Below are 7,298 nucleotides of genomic sequence, written 5' to 3'. Positions count from 1 at the left end.
TTACTCCAACTTAATGAAGCCTATGTCCTTCGCGTACTGATGGAAGCACTCTCGGCACATGTTCAGCCTGTATTTACGGATCAGACCATGGCAGTTAGAGCAGACACAGCAAGAGCAAGAACCCTGGCCAAACTTCCAAGGATGACTCCAGTAGAGCTGCTAGTGACCCATCTTGCCTTCCGACACCCAAGGAGGAAAAGAGGTCATAACTTCTGTTAGTTTCACTGTGTTTAATTTCTGTTTCCATGATCTGATAGAAGTGGAGTGTTGAAATCTCCCACTACTATTGTGTATAGTGAAATATATGTTTCGAACTTTAGTAAAGTTTTTTTTTTTAATGAATGTGGGTGCCCTTGCTTTTGGAACATAGATGTTGAAAATTGAGAGTTCATCTTGGTAGATTTTTCCTGTGAGGAGTATGAAGTGTCCTTCTTTATCTTTTTTGATAACTTTGGGTTCAAAGTCAATTTTATTAGAGTACAGCTTGTTTCTTGGGACCATTTGCTTGGAAAAATTTTTTTCCAGTCTTTTACTCTGAGGTAGTGTCTGTCTTTGTCACTGAGGTGCATTTCCTTTTTGCAACCAGATGCTGGGTCCTTTTCACATATCCAATCTTTTAATCTATGCCTTTTTATTGGGTAATTGAGACCATTGGTGTTAAGAAATATTAAGGAATAGTAAGTGTTGTTTCCTGTTATTTTTGTTGTTAGAGGTGGAAGTATGTTTGTGTGTCTCTCTTCTTTAGGGTTTTTTGAAGAAAATTATTCTCATGCTTTTTCTAGGGTGTAGTTTCCCTCTTTGTGTTGGAGTTTTCCATTTATTATCCTTTGTAGGGCTGAATTTGTGGAAAGTTATTGTGTAAATTTAGTTTTGTCATGGGATATCATGGTTTCTTCATCTATGGTAACTGAGAATTTTGCTGGATATAGTAGCCTGGGTGGCACTTGTGTTCTCTTAGGTTCTGTATGACATCTGCCCAGGATCCTCTCGCTTTCATAATCTCTTTTGAGAAGTCTAGTGTAATTTTGAAAGGTCTGCCTTTAATGTTACTTGGCCATTTTCCCTTATTGCTTTTAGTATTCATTCTTTGTTTTGTGCGTTTGGTGTTTTGACTATTATGTGATGGGAGGAATTCCTTTTCTGGTCCAATCTATTGGCTTATTGTATGTTCATGGGCATCTCTTTCTTTAGGTTAGAGAAATTTTTTTCTATAATTTTGTTGAAGATATTTACTGGACCTTTAAGTTGGGAATCTTTGCTCTCTTCTATATCTCTTGTCCTTAGGTTAGAAGTCCTGTCCCCCTCAAAAAGGCCTGAGCAGATGGATTCAGTGCAGAATTCTACCAAACCTTCAAAGAAGAATGAATAATACTCTAATTATTCCACAAAATAGTAACTGAAGAAGCATTTCCTAATTCTTTTTACAAAGCTATTATTAGTCCATACCAAAACTGCAAAGATCCAGTAAAACTTTATAGATAAATATCGTTTGTGGACATAGGCACAAAGATTCTAAATAAAATACTTGCAAACTAAATCTTAGAGCATATCAAAAAAAGTTTTCTACCCTGATCATATTAGCTTCATCCCAGAGTTGCAAGGGTGGTTCAAATATGTAAATCAGTAAACATAATCAGTGCATGAACAGTCTAAAGGACCAGAGATACATCTCATTAGATGTAGTAGTGGAACTTTAAGAACATTCACATCCGGGGTTGGGGATTTGGCTCAGTGGTAGAGTGCTTGCCTAGGAAGTGGCCCTGGGTTCGGTCCCCAGCTTTAAAAAAAAAAAAAAAAAAAAAAAAAAAAGAACATTCACATCCCTTTATGACAAAAGTCCTGGAGAGTAAGAATGCAAAGCACATATCCTAATATTATAGTAGAAATTCACAGCAGTCTTATAGCCAACAATAAACCAGAAACTCAGAGCATTTACACTAATATCAGGAGCAAAGCAAGGATGATTATTTTTTCCAACCTATTTAATATAATATTTAAAGTCTTATAAAAACTGAAGGGGATACAAAAAGGAAAGGTGACATTTTATTCATAAAAGTCCTTATAGGGGTTGGGGATTTAGCTCAGTGGTAGAGTGCTTGCCTAGCAAGCGCAAAGCCCTGGGTTCGGTCCCCAGCTCCGAAAAAAAGAAAAGAAAAAAAAAGTCCTTAAAGACTTCAGAAGGAAACTTCTAGAGCTATAAATTTTTCAGCAAAATTCCATGATACAAGCTGAACACATGAAAATAGATAGCCTTCCTACATATGAAAATAGATAGCCTTCCTACATACAATGGAGCGAGAAGTCAGAGAAACATTGTTAATTGATAAATATTGTTATCCTCAGGAAACATCCTGGAATTTAGAAATAAAATCTTTAAGACACAGAAGAAAGAAATTGAAGAGGACACTAGAAGATGGAAAGGCCACCCATGCTCAAGGATTGGTAGATTTCCTATTGTGAAAATGAAATTTTCTTGCCAAAATCAATTTACAGACTCAATGCAATCACCACCAAAATTCCAGCAGAATTCTTCATAGAAATTGAAAAAAATCAAATTCATATGGAAATTAAAACAAAACAAAAACAAAAAAAACAACCATCCTGAGAAGAGCTGAAACAATCCTGAATGATGAAAAGAACTGTTGAAGATGTCACCACCCCAGATTTCAAGCTGTATCATGGAGCCATGGTAACAAAAACAGTGTGGTGTCTACACAAAACCAGACGCACTGATCAATGGAATGGAACTGAGGACTCATGAAAAAGTTCACACACCTATGGACCACTGATTGTTGACAAAGAAGCAAAACACAAACTGAAGAAGAGACAGAAGTCTGCCTGCATCTGCATCCCAAATGCTTGCAAACAGGACAGCTGCATATACAAGAATCAAAATAGATTCATATTTATCACCATGCATGTAAAAACTCCCACAAGACCAGATTACCCAGAATCTGATAAAAGACAGAGTCAGAGATAGGTTTGGAATCATTGGCTCAGAGAAGACTTTCAGAATAGGACACTGACAGGACAGGCAGTAAGATTAGTAAAACAGAACCCCATGAAGCTAATAACCTCTGTACAGCAAAGGACGTTGTCATTTGGCAAAACAGCAGGCTACAGGATGGGAAAAACTGTTTACAAATTATATATCTAATAGGTATATAAACAATTTAAAAAACTGAACATTAAGAGAACAACAAAATTAAAAACAGCTTCAGTACTAAACAGAGAGCTCTCAAAAGATGAAATGGAGATGGTGAGAAATTAAGAACGCTTAACATTTTAAGCCACCAGGGAAGTACAAATCAAAATTACTTTGAGATTTCATCTTACTTGCATCAGAGTGGTCAAGATCTATAAAGCAAATGACAGAACATGGGCCAAGGATGTGGGGAAAGGGGAACGCTTACTCATTGTTAGTGGGAATCCAAACATGTGCAGCCACCATGGAAATTAGTGTGGCAGTTCCTCGGGAAGCTGGAAATAGATTTTCCTCAAAATCCAGCTAAAACTGGCATGATGGTGCATGTCTCTATCCCAGAACTTGGGAGGCAGATGCAGGCAGACCTCTGTGAGTTTGAGGGAAGTCTGGTGGTCTACATTGTGAGTTCCAGGATAGCCAGGGCTATGCAGAGAAAGCTTGTCTCAAACAAACAAACAGGCTAATAAGATCCATCTGTACCACTCTGAGGCATACACACAAAGGACTCTATATCCTACTATGGAGATATTAGCTCATTCATATTCATTGCTGTTTTGTTCATAATATTCAGTAATTAGAATCAGCTTAGATGTCTACTAACTGATGAATGAATAATGAAAATGTGGTACATTTATACAATGGAATATTATCCAGCTGTTAAGCAAAATGATATTTTGAAATTTGCAGTTAAATGGATGGGGGTAGAAAAAATAATCCCGAGAGAAGTAACCCAGATGCAAATGACTAATATTGATTGTATGTTGTTATCTCTTATGTGTGGGTGTTGCTTTTAAGCTTTTGATATGTGAGTTATAATCTGAAACCACAGAGCTTAGGTATTTAGTAAAGGACAGAGGTGGAAGAGAGGATCTCTCTAGGAAGGGGAAACAAAATGTAGTTGTTATGGAGGGACAAATAGGAAACTAGAATAGGAGGATTAACTAGAGAGCTGGATGTAATACATGGATAAAGGAGTGAATGTGTAGGGAGTGACAACTAACATCAATTGCCATTGTAATAACCACAGGGAAACCTAATAGTGTATAAGCTTCCTAAAATATATATGCAAGGAATCTAATGGAGTCACCCATAAGGAGAGACAATGCCACATGTAGATAGCTAATGACACCAAGTAAAACCTTCAGGGCCAGGAATGGACTACATCTTGTTGAGGCATTGGTCTAAGGGGCCCCATGGAAACCTCCAAACATCACAGGCTATTCCCCAGGCCCTTGGTTACTCCTGGTAAACTGATGGTTAGGGCAGATTGCTGAAGAGAACACTTTTGTCATTGAACATGGAGGTGCCCAGGTGATTTTGAGATGGAGCTGTTTCTCCTCCATACATCATGGTGGAAGGGAAAGCCTCAGTTGATCGGCCCAGCTCTCAACATTTCTGAAACTCGCTTACTTTTGAAAAAGTACAACAATAACAGTTGTTGCACAATGGGGATTGCTAGGATTAATTTGTTAGAGGAATAAATAAGTGAATGAATTCATATCCCTTTTTGTGCCTTAATTGCAGCCAGGCACATTCAGAGTACCAAGCTGAGAAGGGACTTGTCCTGCTTCCTCCATCACATGGTAGGGAGTAAGAGCAGACACTTCCTTGCAATGTCCAGTGTGGCCTAAGTCTTCTCATTACCCATCTGGTCAAAACACTGGGAATTGATTTTAGTGTGATCACTAACCATCAATGGTTATTTGTTGTTGTTGTTGTTGTTGTTGTTGTTGTTGTTGTTGTTGTTTCAAATGTGCCTTGGAATTCTCTTTAGTCCTTTATTTTTACCCATTGTCACCCTGTTACACAAGCAACTAATTGACCCTGGATGGAAAAGGAGGTCTCTTTGTCCTCTCTGTGGTTGGACCTCAGGACCTTCTGGTTAGGAGCTTGACAGACCTGCAGCTGCACTGAGACTGCATCTCCCATCTTCAATTTCACATTACAAATGTCTTACTCTCCAAACATCCTGTATCCACTTGCAACTTATAAAGAACAAAGCATCACTTGGATTTTGCACTCTAGCAGCTAGTGCTGCATCTGAAGCATTTCACATGCACAATGATGGCATCCACACCCATCTGGGATGCATCCAAGCAAGGCCCTCTGAGCTGAGGGAGTAGGTTTACTTTTAAGTGCCTCGTGCCCCTCCCTTACCTCATGTTTCACTCCTCTGACACACCCATCCCTCAGGAGTCTTACCTCCATGTTCTCCTTGGGAGAAAAGTAACAAGAGATTTTTCAATCACTGGTTTAATGAGTGAATGAACAAGTAAGTAGTCCTCACACTCATTCTCCATCCACACCATGCTGTTGGACCCTCTCCTTCCATCTGTGTCTTCATGACTAGAGACATTCCCCTTGCAAGATTTCCACAACCTAAGGTTTTTAGTTCCATATTCCCTTAATTAATCGAAACAATTTATGAGTTTGTTCCATGGAGTTCAGTTGAATTTTGCAGCAGAAGGACTTGTCCACATCTGCCCTTTCCAGATGCAATGAAGGATCAGGTAAATTGTTTTTCAAGTGTCTCAGAGTTGGGAAGTGACAAGGCCTGAATTGGGAAGCAGAAGTTGAGGATCAAATGACCAGCGTTTCCTCTGCACAGTAACTCACTCATTAACACCCCAGATATCTAATCTCCCAACCTCCACAGTCTTGATTTAGACTGGGCTCCTGGTAAGAGTCTCCTGCCCCAAGAGCTGGGCTCTATCACTGTGGGACACTGCCAGGGCAGTTCCAGTTCCAGACCAGGAAGGCCTTTAAACCCAGGCTGTAGGAGGGCCAGGCAAGCACACCCACTGCTTAATCCTCCAGGAGGGAACTACTGTCCACCATCTCATTTCAGATTCCACAACAGAAGAATGCTAACCCTGGATTCAGATATTCCATGGGAAATGTCCCACGTTAGACTGTCCACTCAAGACACCTCAACTCAAGAGCTGAGTCCCATTCACGATGTTTCAACCAGCGAGGTGGAGGTGTCCTTGATGAGTTCAGTGGTTGTTTTTCAACCAGTTTAGGAATGTCAGTTAGAGCTTCTGGCAGGAGACAGGGCAGAGTGTAGGGCATGCCACACTGCCTTCTGAAGGTAAAGACAAAAAGAGAAGAAAGGAGGTAGAGCTCGGGTAATCGGGACCACCCCGAGGAGAACGCTGTAGACATTGGAGAGCTTTTTGAGGGAACTCGGCAGGTGCCGTGAAACGGTTACAGCCAAGTGATTCTCGGTTTTACACAGAGCTTAGAAATTGGAAACTGAGATTAGTGGGAAGGAGGCCACATCCCACTCAGGCCCAGTAAAGGTTTGTCCACATGATGTTGGTGGTGGCAGTGCAGTGCTGTGGGAAGCTTCCTTCAGGTGGGGCTCAGAAGTGAAGCAAAGCAGTAGAGTTGGCAAAAGATGGACAAGGAAGGTTCCAGAGAAGTTACAGCAGGCACAATGTGGAGGTTTAAGAGTAAAGTTCTACACCTGCACAGAAAAAGTTCTTACTCAACGTTGTCATGCCTTTGTTAGATGAACAGAATACTGAAAGAAAACTATGGAACTCCAAAGTTTATACTTTTAAGTGTGACAGCAAAGAGTAAGATCAACTTAGTCCAAAATAGACATTTCTTCCATAGAATCTAATAGAAGACTGAAGAATGACTAGAAATTCAAAGACCTTGGAGGATGTGAGCATCGATCCCACTACCTCTCACATGCTAAGCTTAACGCTCTACCACCTGAGCTAATCCTCCACACAGCAGACTCCTTCTTGTACTTTCTTTCATGGCAAAAAGAATTTCTACTGGCATTCACAATCTATTTGCTATAGTTAGAATTCAGGAACACATGACCATAAAGTCTAAAAACAAAGCCAAAATTCATATCTCCTAATTGTAGGGAATGAGCTGAAGGTCTAAAAACACATAAAAAGTGAGAAGACTCATGCTTCCATCTGAACTAGGGTTTTGAACTAGGGACCTCTCACGTGTTAGGCAAGCACGATGACCACTATGCTACAAAAGCACCTTGAGACTAAGCAATGTCCTAATTTCTACACATGTATTCAAAATGTGCTTAGTAGATGGCATAATGTTTTCTTTGCATATA

General features: G+C 40.0%; 1 pseudogene; it reads right to left on the bottom strand.

The window, feature by feature from the left end:
* On the bottom strand, positions 1–171 carry LOC116883579 (annotated as a pseudogene).
* Positions 172–7,298: the final 7,127 nt, after the last annotated feature.

This window comes from Rattus rattus, chromosome 14, assembly GCF_011064425.1.
Source record: "Rattus rattus isolate New Zealand chromosome 14, Rrattus_CSIRO_v1, whole genome shotgun sequence".
Taxonomy (NCBI): domain Eukaryota; kingdom Metazoa; phylum Chordata; class Mammalia; order Rodentia; family Muridae; genus Rattus; species Rattus rattus.
The sequence above is the reverse complement of the archived record's forward strand: the minus strand, read 5'-3'. Positions and strand labels throughout refer to the sequence as shown.